We start from the raw sequence: 12,151 nt of genomic DNA, 5'->3' as shown, positions 1-12,151 counted from the left end.
GTCCACCAATACCTTTTCTCCCTTCTTCCCTAACAACAGAAACTATGATGTTCAGTTCCAGACTTTCCAGAAGAAATATTTCCCAGAATCCCATGTAGCTATCTGTGGTCATGTGATTAACTTCCAGCCAACGAGATGAAAGCAGATGGCAGATGGCATCTCCTGGGAACCTCTCACATTCTTTGTTCTTTTTCTTTTCCATGCCTTCCATGTCCAGACCGTGTTTGTGATGGTTTGAGCTCTGGCTACCATCGTGGACCATGAGGACAAGGGCCTCAGCCCAGGGAAAGTGGAGGGGCAGGCTGGAAGGAGACTGGACCCTAGAGGACTTCCTGGACCTGGCCATAGACTGCGGACCTCCAGACTTTGATGTGAGAAAGAAAGAAACTTCTGGCTTGTTTAGGCCAGTGTTCCAGCTATCAATATATTGCCCATCAGCTCTATCAGCCTATCACCCTTCTTTGTCATGCTTTGTGACACCAGCTGGACCCTGGAAACATTTCTCCTTTGTCAGCTGGCACATTAGACTTTGTCAGTAGAGGGCACTAGAGGGACTTCAAGAGGAAGGGAATTCTCTTCCTGCTTCCGGGCCTCATCTTTCTTGCTCCTGTAGAGTGCAGCCACCAGCAGTGTTTGGGAAACCCACTGGCACCCAACTTTCAGAGTTTTGCCCAAACTCCAGTGGGCAATTCCCCACTTGTCAGCCGCTTCCTATAGCATCTCAACAAACTTCTCCAACTGTCAGTGGGTCACAGCCACATCCTCTCCTATGAAGTTACAGCCGGGGAGGGGTGTGTGGGGTGACCTCTTCCAAATGTATTCCTTCCCTAGTAGCTGCTCCCTGTATCTACTATTCCTGTTTTCTTTAAAGTTCTCTCTACCTCCTTTTGCTAGTTAATAATCCTTTATATTAAATTTTTGAATTATTTCTGAAATTACTGATGTGGTTTCAGTCTCCCAACTGGACCCTGATGGCCACAGCCAATTAACATGGGTTCATTACTAGCAATTTAAACTGATCTTAACTGATAGAGCCATGCAATTATCTCCATGGAACAAGTGAGTGATATGGTACAGGATAAGCTTTCTGCTTTTTAAAACTCTTCTCTCCAAAAATTATTTGTGACAAACGTGTCAGATAAAAGGTTGAAGTCCTAATCTCTAACAGTTCCTACAAAATGTTTAAAAAATGACCACCTAATTAAAAAATGAACATAAGCAGAAAGAAAAAGTCCATAAATAAGAAGGAAAAAAAGCCCATAAATAGGAAATTCACACAGCAAAATAAATACAAATGGTCAAAATATATTTAAAGATTTTTGTTTTATGTGGCCATTTTTAAAGTCTTTATTGAATTTGTTACAATATTGCTTCTGTTTTCTGTTTTGTTTTTTGGCCTTGAGGCATGTGGGATCTTAGCTCTAAGACCAGGGATCGAACCCACACCCCCTACATTGGAAGGTGAAGTCTTAACCACTGGACCGCCAGGGAAGTCCCCAAAATATATTTTTTAAGGTTCAAAATTATTTGAAAAAGAAATACAATTACAATATAAATGCAAATTAAAGAAACTGTAAATTATTTTTCTCTTATGAAACCAATAAAGATTTTAAAAACTAGAATACAAAAATGTTAATCTTAGAGTGCAAAGGAGTAAAAAACAAATTTGAAGGGCAATTTGAAAAAAAGAATCAGAAGCCGTAAAAGCATCTATACTTTTGACCCAGCAATTCTATGGGTAGAATTTTTTTCTAAAAAAATAATTTAAAACATATACAAAAATCTAGCAATAAGGATGACTCAAGCATGATTGTTTATAATAGCAAAAGAAATGATTGGGGGAAAAAATCTTTATGTCCAACAATAGAGGACTGATTAAATTACATCTATACCGAACAACTTAAATTGTTGCCATACAAGTACATGTATTACATAAGCATCTTTATTATCGTGGAAGGAGGTTCATAGTACTAAGTGAAAGTGAAATACAAGCAGGTTCAAAACTATATGTATAGCATTTTTTAAAAATTACACCCATGCATGAAAAATTTTGGAAGAATATACAACAAAGTATTAACAACGGTTACTCCTCGGCCATGGAATTGCTGGAAATTTTTACTCTTGCTTGCTCTCTATATTTTCTAAATGTTCTCCAGTGGATGTATATTAGCTGTATAATTAAGAAAACTGCTTTATGTTAAAAAAAAAATAATCTCCCTTTCCGGCCCATCTCAAGGGCACCCCAATGCTTGCTGAGCATCTCTGGATGAACTCATTTATGTTTCACTAGACTTCGAGGCAGAGCTCAGCTTGGGACCTCTCCCGGGGCCTCTCCCACACACAAAGCCATGATCTCTCCCCCATTTTCCCTTCCTTTCCATTCCTGAGGCCCAAGTCTGAACTTCATGCTCCCAAGCCTAGAACCCCTGGTGGTCCTCCTATTTCCCGCTTCTACAGATCCTAAACATCATTTGTCTTCATCATAATGGTCGTCTGCTCAAAAACCATCAATAGCTCCCTGTCTGCTCAAAAACCATCAATAGCTCCCCCTTTCTTAAGGGGCATGATTTAAATGTCTCAGCTTGACATTCACTGTTCCAAGCTTTTTTCAATCTTGCCACTACTATTCTGCAAAGTAAATCAGGTACTCCCACAGCTCCAGACACATCCAAAGCATTCCTGCTGCCTTGCCTTAACTCACGATGTTTATTCTACCTGAAATGCCTTCCCCTGCATCCCAGTTTCTCCAAATCCTTTCCATCCTTCCAGGCCAAACTCAGGGCTCACCACCCCCCTTACCAGGAAGCCTTCCTTGACTGTCTTACAGTGATTGATCCCTTTTCCAAATCCCTATATGATCTCATTTGCTCAGTTTTTCATTTGGCAAATATTGGTTGAGCACCCACCATGTGCCAGGCACTGTGCTGGTGACTGGGAAACCAAATGAGTCTAATTTCTACCCCTTGAAGTTCATTGTCTGATATGGAGACAGACATTGAGCAAATAAATAGTCACTCCAATACCCAGTTACGGACTGTAAAACATGCAGGGAGACAAAGGTGATGAGAGATTTAAAAGAAGGGACCTGATTGAGAGCAGGCCTGAGAAGGCCTGGGGGGGAAAGGATATGTAAACTGAGGGTCCTAAGTGGGTCTAATTTTGCAAACATGATCAAACGTGCATTTCAAAAAGATCATGCTGCCTGCAACATGGAAAACAGATTTTGAGAGGCAAGGGGGCAGCAGGGAGACGGGCTCAGGTACCATCGCAGTAGCCTACGCGGGAGCCGGTGGGATTTAGACCAAACAGTGGCAGCAAAGATGGAGAGAAGTGGATGGGCTTAAATTTGGAAACAGAATCGGCAGGACTTGGGTTGGACTACATGAGAAGGGGAGGGAGAGACCCGTATCCAGGATGGTACCGGGTTTCTGGCTGAAGCACCTGGCATCACGACAAGGTGCCACCCGGCACATGCCACCATGAGGCCCAGACCTTAGCGAACCACAGCCGAATCTGAGCCCAGGGGGAGAGGATGGCGAACCAGTGCCGGCTCAGCGGGAAGGAAAACTGACCCAGGGATGGGAAAAAGAGGGCGGAAGGTGGCCTGCTCCTGTGGGAAACTGGCTCACACAGGACTCACATCAACTCAAGGCCAGTAACCCCGGTGGGAGGAAGGGCAGGAGGCTCAGTGCAAATTGCAGGATGAGCTGGGAGATAAGTGGCCCAGCTGGTGGAGCAGGTGAAGACTCGGGGCTGAACATCAACACTCAAGTGCCCATGCAGGCGAGCTTGAGAATATTTATTGGTAATTGACAGAAGTGGTTAGAGGATGGTGTGATCACAGATAGGTCTGTAACCAATCAGCAGGAAAGTTCGGTTCCTGTTGCTATGTTTGCATCCTGGCAGAACCGTATTATGAGCGGGCTAAGAGGATACCCTGAGAAACCTGCTTCTATGCATTTGGTTTATCTGTTATCCGCTCCCTGCTTCATGGATGAGAGCAAGCGAGCTGTGGAGCAATAAATTATCACTTGCTGCACACTCGGGATCCCAAGAGAACTCTGCAGAGGGAGAGATAAGCCGACACAGGCCACTGAGAAATTGTCACTTACAGGGAAATTCTTAAATGGGGAACAATAACAGGCGTAATCATAATAGCACGGGCTATCAAGTCACGGGCTGCCTGATGCCAAAAGTAGTCTCTTAAACAGGATGTTTCACCGCTCTGCTCTGTTACCCAGGCTGCCACTCACCCAAGGCTTCCTTAGGAAACATGGGCCATCGAGGCCCTCTCCCTCTGGGCTGGGGAGAGTGGCTGGACCCATCGTCCTCAAATGACCTGACACCCAGGCACTGCCCCGGGCCGTGTGGGAAAGGGATGGGGGAACAGAGAGGGAGAAAGTTGCATTTCAACACCTTGTATGATTCATTTATTCTTCCCTATGCTTTGAGACTAAGAGTACTCTAAAGGCCAGAACTGTCTCATCCTTGTTGGGTTCCTAGCTAAGGACAGAGAAAACAGTGGGGAGAAGGTGGTGGGCTATGGTGCTCTGTGGAACAAGTGTACAAGTATGACCTTCAGACTGAGCAGCAGGGAGATGCTTGTTGACTGGGGGATCAGGGATCCAGGAGAGGAGAAGCCGTTCTGGGGCTGGAGAGGCGGTGTGCTTCAAGGGGAGAATAGGGGTTTGAGGTGTTTGTCCCACTGCTTACAAGTTCAGTGTCCTATGCGGGCCCTAGCCCAGCCTCTCCCCTGGACAAGCACCCAGATCTCAGAGCTTCTCCCGTGAGTGCCCGGATCACCTCCTGGCTATCTGAGAGACCAATGGAGAGAACAGAAGGAAAGGAGCTTTATAAACAATGCTAAGGCAATGCTGTAACCACTGTGAGAGGTTAATATCATTGTCCTTCCTCTTGAAAAACATGGTGAAGGGTGACAAGGCAAAGGTTTGGGGACCAATCAAGTTACAGCCTCTATTCGGATTGCCTGACTATCTATGGTAGAAGGATGTGCATTGCCGTCAAATGCGACGTGGGCCCAAATCCTGCTTGTACCTCGGCTATTTGGACCCTGGAGGAATGCTGCTGGAAAGAGGAGTGGCTGGGAGGAACACTGGCTGAATGGAGGCTCAGACTCAACACCGTTCACACATCTCCAGTCAGGGGCTGGCTTCTTGGGTGGGGCCTGGACATCTGGTTGGCTTGCAGTGCGTGGAACCCCCAGCCTAACACCAAAGAAGCCAGTGAGTGCCACGGCAGATCTGTCTTTAGAGCAAGGTCTCTGGATATAGAGGAACTATTGCCATCAGCATCGCTTGGAAGCATAAACCTCTGAAATCATCATCTGCTCCAGTTGTTCAGATACTTGGTTTCCTACTCTTGGAAACCTTGTTGGATTTCTGTGGGATGATAATAATAAAAACAACAATATTTACTGAATGTTTACCGTGCTCCAGGCACTAAGTGCTTGGTCTATGTTAACTCATCCAACCTTTATAATCACCCTCTGCAGAAGACACTAGTATCCACATTTTATGGGTGAGAAAACTGAGATCCAGAAAGCTTAAGAAGCTAGCTCAGGGCCTCACAGCCATTCAGTGGCAGAGCTAGGATCTGCAGCCCGGCAATTCACCTCCAGAGTCAGCTCACTCCTCAGCGCTCTCATAGGAACGGAAAGTGATGCTGTTCGTGTAATTTAATTTAATGCGCGCGACAGGTTCTTCGGAAGCCACAAAACGACAGCAGTATTTCACATTTATTGAGTGCTTCTATCAAGTGCCTTTCACTCAACAACAGCCTGTGAACTAGGAGTATCTCTTGACTGCATGATGGACATGAGGAAACTGAGACTTTAAAGGCTGCGGGGCTCGCTCAAGGTCTCACGGCCAGTAAGTGACAGAGCTGAGAAAGAAAATCCAAGTCAGTCTGACTCCAAAGTTTGGGTACCGAACCAAGAGGCCAGCGAGGACCTAGGCGTTCAAACAACCATGGCCCCTGGGCCGGGGAGAGTCCTGAGAGAAGCAGCGGTCAGGGAAGGTCCAGAGCTGACGGGAGGCGCTGCTGGCCTGTCTGCACTCGGCTTCCATCAGGAGCACCTATCCGCTGAGGAGGCCACGCCCAGGAGCTCCCAGGGACAGGGCTGAGGTCTGATTGGCACTTAGCTCTTCAGCACCCACGGCCTGGCAGGCGCCCTGCAGACCAGGGGCTGTCGTAATGGCTCCTCCTCTCCTCTCACTGGGCTGGACGGAGGAGTAAAGGGCACTTCCCCACACACACACCACCGCCAGGAGAGGGTGCAAGACACTGACCGCTGCATGGTTGGGCAGGAGAAAGATGGAAAAACGGGTTCCACTGACATCAGAGTTGCGGACCCACTTGCAGACTTTTCTGTCTCCAGTGTAGAGCTCTGCCTACAGAGATAGCGTCAGAAGTCAAAAGAGGACCAATGTCTGGCAGAGGGTCTAGGCCCGAGGGTGTGTCTCCAGATGCAAAACGGGAACCATCCCAGCTGCTTGCCTACTCCGGGGGCTGGGGTGAAGGTCAACGGGCTGGTGTTCTTACTAGCATTCAGCTCTTGGAACATCCTTGCCCAAAATGGGCTGACGCGTTCCCCTTCTGACCTCCCCTCCCCCAGATGCTGCACCACCTGCACCCCCCAGCATAAGTCATGATCCTGGCTGGGACCTCTGGGCTCTGTTGGGCACCTGATGGCCACACGTTCTCTGCCTACTCGGTTAGCCGAACCCTCAGTGCAGGCAACCTGTGTCTCTCAGCCGACAGTTCCTCAGGAACCAAGACGGTGCATTTCCTCCCCCAGCCTCTGCCCTGGCCCCTACTCATCACCACTGACTTTTTCCTTTTTAATCTTTATTGGGCTATAACTCACATACCAAAATAATTCACCCTTCACTTACTTTTGAGACCCTGTTTACCAATAATTATCAGGTCTGAATTTAAGAATCCCTAACTAAATACACTACATGAAATCACTTGTTCACTTATCACAAAAATTCAAATTCCTCTAGAGCATTTCAACAAGAGTTAAAGAAGTACTGGTGAGCAGCTGCTCTGTGCTCTAGTAATGTACATATCCATCACTGAACTCTTGCCTCGTCCAGAAAATGTGCTGAGCACGTGACAAACATCCTATCATTTGACCCTTGCCATGACCCTGAGAAGTGAATATTAGTACTTCTCAAGGGAGGGAACTGAGGCTCAGAGAGGTTAAGTAACTTTCTCAAGGTCACAAAGCCTTGCATGGGCAGCAGATTTTGGATCCAGGTCCGTCAAGTGTCAAAGCCCAAGCTCTTCACCACCTCGTGCCCTGCCCCCAGGCACTTCAGGGGTGAAAAGTTGGAGACAGAGGTGGACTAGATGTGCCTCCTGCCTGAAGAAGTGGGAAAGATGAACATTTCATCTCCATACAGCCCTGAAATATTTTGACTCCATCAAATCAGCACCTGCCCGAATCAGCAAGGACATCATAACAAGTAGGGATAAAAATAAAGTTGTAAAACTGCCAGCCGCCCTCACCTGGGTGTGGCCGCTGGGGAGAGACAAGGTGCCAGGGAGATGGCAGCTGCACCTGCTCTGGGGACAGGCTGTGCCAGGGAGACAGCCTGCCAGGAGGTACCATGGAAGCCTCACATCTGTACAGAAGAATCCAGGGCACCTGCCCCTGCCATGAAGGATGGAAACTCTGGGGGAGCACTGCCCAGGACCACATCCCCCAGCTCCACCTGGAGCACTCTCAGGAGGGCTGCTGCCCACTGGGATGGCTCTGCTTCCCTTCCAGGCTGACAGTGAGCTTGGAGGTTCCTTCAGCCATGGACCCAACCCACACAGGGCCAGAATCATCATTCCCGCATTCAGCAAATATTGACAAGTACCTATGACGTGTCACTGGGCACTGGGCTTACAGCAGTGACCAAAGCAGACAACAATTCCTGACCTCACACAGTTTGACATTCCAGCCTCGTATCAGTAACGTGAGGGCTTCTGGCAGGAGCTGCCCAGAGAGTGCTGTCCTAGAGGGCTCTGGTGACCCCCCAAACAAGGAGCTGATTGGTAAGGTCACTGTCTCTGGGAGAGAATGACAAGATGGAGTGGGGCCCCAAATTCCAGGCAGAAGTCAGGTCTAAAAGTGAGAGGAAGGACTACAGACTTGCTCGTGAGGAAAGAGCTAGTTCCCAGGCCAGCACCCTCACCCTGGCTCCTGAGCCATTAGCCTGTCAGGGACTGCCGACTGTATTTATTGATGAAGGAATATATATGTTTATCATATGTGAAGGCCCTGGCATTTATCAAGCCACCAGCTGAAAAGTAAAGCTGCTGTCAGCCAGTTCCCTTGGGTTTAATAAACCCAAAAGGCTACAGAGCACTTTACAATTTACAAGGTTATTTGCATATTGTTTGAGCCTCAGGTAGACAATGTTGGTGACCTGAGTCCCATATCCTCAGCTCAACTCTGGGCAGTTCCACGCATCCACTGCATGGCTCCCCACTTTTCTGCTTGAGAATTTTTTCGGAATCCATAGAGCTCAAGGCGCCTGCCCACGCAGGTGCAGGGAAGTTCATGCCTCAAGGAATGGTCATATTCTCCCAGACTGGCTGCAACAATAGCCCCCATTCCACATGCTCTTTTAACAATGTGACTTTGACATGCCTCTGGTGGAGAGATGGGCTATGTTCCCTCCCCTGAATCTGGGAGAGCTTGTGACTATGGTGGAAGTGATGATACGTAGCTTCTGAGGCAAGGTCATAAAAGGCAATACAGCTGCCATCTGGTTCCCTTGGGATGTGTACACTTAGAATCTAGCTGCCATGCTGTGAGGAAGCCTAACCAGCCCGCATGGAGGGCACACAGAGAGGCTACCTGTAGGTTCTGGCTAACAGTCCAACTGAGGCCCCAGGCAACAGCCAGCCTCAACTGCCACATATGAGAGAACAAGAGAGCCTCCAGATGATTCCAGCCCCCAATTGTCAAGTCACCCCCAGCCTGCAAGTCTTCACGGCAGAGGCTCAGACACTGGGGAGCAGAGGTAGGACCACTTCTGCTGTGCCTTTTCCAAACTCCCGATCTTCAGACCCACCAACATAGTAAAATGGTGGCTGTTCTATACCACAGAGTTTGGGTAGTTTTTTACACAGGAATAGAAACTGGAAAAGGGAGCAAACAATGAAGGACAGCAGCCTTTGGATAAATGCTCCAGCCTCCTATTCCCTGGGCACATAATTACGGGAGGCTTTATGGAAGGGCCGGGTGGGGACATGGCCCCATCAACTAAAGCAGCTACCTCAATTCCACTCCCTTCATTGGATTTCCTCTTTCCGTGTCATACTAGCCCTGCTCCCTCACCCTGTTCCTTGGGGTCACCTCCTAAACGATTTATCTACACACAAGTCCTGTCTAAGACTCTGCTCTCTCAGGAGTACAGCTACAACTAGCCTTATGTCTATCCTAAAAGGCAAGCAGTTTTGTCCCCACACCCATTTTGCAGATGAGGAGACCGAGGCATGGAGACGTGGAGGACCTGCTCAAGGCCATACGAAGAGTAAGAGGCAGGGGCAGGACAAGAATCCAGGCCTCTGGCTCTGAACGCAGCTAAAGAATTATGGGTGAGGGCAAGCAACCTGGAGAAGCCCTCAGAAGCTTTGCAAAAGTTGTTCTCAGGGCTGTGGTGGTGGTTGGAAGGACATCTTGTGATTTACTGTCAGTTGAACTCTTGACCTCACTTACAGTATCAGATGAAAAACAAACAGCAGGGCAGTGGACCACCAGACAGAGACCACACCCAGGAAGTCCCATGCATTTTACCAGCCCCAGGCCAGGAGGGCTTCCCAGGCCCACTCCCACTCCACAATCATCTGATTTTAAAAGGTCCCTTTTTACAGCATCAAATAGATTGTTTGCTAGTAAATTTAAATTTTACACCTTAAAACTCACTTCAAAGGTGAGCATGAAGATGTTCTTTCACAAGTTTCTAGGAAATCTGTTTATAAAGTACCTAACTATGTGTCAGGTACTGTCCTAAGCACATTAATCTGTTGGGAATCATCCTCATTTACAAATGAGGAAACTAAGGCATGGAGAAATTCAGTGACTTGCCCAAGGTCACACACAGTTTGTAAATGACAGAGTAAATAGTAAAATGTGTAAATGGTAAAATTGCAAATGACAGAACACTGACCCGTTTGCTCAGCCTCTGAGATCCTGAGCTGGAAGCAAAGGTCATAGAACCATAGAACACTGAGAAGGAAGGGGCCAGGGGCACAAACTCAAGTGCCTACAAGGTGTGAAGAGGGCACAGGGCAAGATGGCGGATGTGGACTAAGGGAGCCAGCTCCCTGGACCTGTCAGTTTGCCACCCTAATTAGTCCAACAGTTTCACTCTATGGATGAGGAATTAAGGGCTGGAGAGGAGGGGCTTGCCAGGGAACACAGCTCCTGAGAGGCCAGGAACAGACTCCAGACTCTGTCTGTACTCTGCATCCACAGCAGAATGGAGACACACCCCGCCCCCGCCCCAGCACAAGAAGGGGCAGGTGGGAGGTGTTTTAGGTTCAAAGCCCTGAGGCAGGCCCTAGGCAGAGGACTTCTGGCTAGAGGAGTCAGGGAGTCAGCATGTGACTGGGATAGGAGGAAAGGCTGCCCCTTAAGGTTTGGTTTGAATATGGAACCAGGAAAGACAGTGTTCCCCGCAAGCCGAGAGGCACTTTCTTACACTGAGTCTCCAGTCCTTGGTGAACTGCTTATTGTCCTTCCAGAAGGCAGTTCCCTTGCTCAGGTAATTTCCAGAAGCATGAGTAGACTGACGTGACATTTCCCCTAGGTCTCCCTTGCCATCGCCCTCTTCTGGTCACTCTTAGCATCAGCATGGATGAAGGAGAGGCCAAGGGGTTGGGAATATGGAGGACGGCTGCGGAGGATGAATGGAGCTGGCTGAAACCATACAGCTACTTTCCGGCCCTTCTGCCCATCCTGTCCAGTCTGTGAAGAGTCACAGAACACGCATGCCCTGGTTATCTAGCATTTTCTCCAAAATTATTGGAGAAAAATGAGGCCCCAACAGGCAAACCTGCTTTAGTGTTATTCCACAAGGCTGAGACCAGGAGCTGGAGAGCCCTCACAGACGGACCTATGCCTCTTTCACCGGGATTCTCAGGCCCTAGATCAGCACCCAGCATCCCAGAGGTGCTCGATACATTCCCGAACACACTGATTGCTGCCCCAGCCCAGGCCCAGTTCACATCCAGTAAAGTCCAGGACCTGACAGGTGCAGGTGATGGCTGATCACTTCGCCCTCATCCCAGTTATGCAGCCCCAGTGCCCCTCATTTCAGGCAAGGGCACGGTTCAGTGCTCCAGAGACTCTTCAACCTGGTCAGGACGGAGGTCCCATGAGGAACTGAGATACCTTAGTCAGGGCATACTACCTGCTGATACTCTCTCAAATTAGCCAGGAATCAACTCTGCCCTCCTTCCTAACTCAGAAGCCCCACAAGGTACAGTAATAGATGGCTATACTGGAGGAATCTTCCTGCAGCATAAGCCCAGGACCCTCAAACCTGGTATAATCCTCAACCTTCACAAGATTCTCAAGTCTCACACTCTCCTAGGTCCTCTGACCTCCCAGTAACCTGGTCTCCCCCAGACTTCACCCAGTTCTGACCTGCCCAACCCCCAGCCTAGACCACACTCGCTGCAGTAACAACACAAATAATTACAGTGTCATCACAATTATTCCATTTGCAGAGAATTTCTCCATAGGTTATCTGAGTCCTCCTACAATTACTGTCCCCAATTCAGATGAGGAGACTGAGGCTACTAGAGTTTTCCAGGGAGTGAGGGAACGGGGCCACACTGGCTCATGCACTGCACTTCCCTCATCAACCAGAAGAAAAGCACCCTGCCCTTCTGCAGATGGAGGCTGCGAGCTTCCCTTGGTCCGCTCATCTCTGCGGCCTGCCGAGTGAAGCGGCCGGACCCTGCCTAGAGACAAACACCAGGACCCGCGGCCCCTGGCCACCGGCCAGGAGCCGCTCGGCGGGCTTCTGAGACCGTCCGCTCTCGGGGGCGTGAGTATCCCTCTGTCCCAGCTGGGAACTGTCCCAGACCCATCGGCTTTCTTTGGAACATGCACTTGGGCCCT

At 48.8% G+C, this 12,151-nt stretch overlaps 1 protein-coding gene across 1 annotated transcript in view; it reads right to left on the bottom strand.

Annotated features, from left to right (window-relative positions):
- Positions 1 to 12,151, bottom strand: part of TLL2 (tolloid like 2) — a 127,765-nt gene that overhangs the window by 114,599 nt on the left and 1,015 nt on the right. The gene's annotated exons all lie outside the window — the stretch shown is intronic.

Source organism: Phocoena phocoena, chromosome 16 (genome assembly GCF_963924675.1).
Source record: "Phocoena phocoena chromosome 16, mPhoPho1.1, whole genome shotgun sequence".
In the NCBI taxonomy this organism is placed as follows: Eukaryota; Metazoa; Chordata; class Mammalia; order Artiodactyla; family Phocoenidae; genus Phocoena; species Phocoena phocoena.
This window is presented reverse-complemented; position numbering and strand designations above follow the sequence as displayed.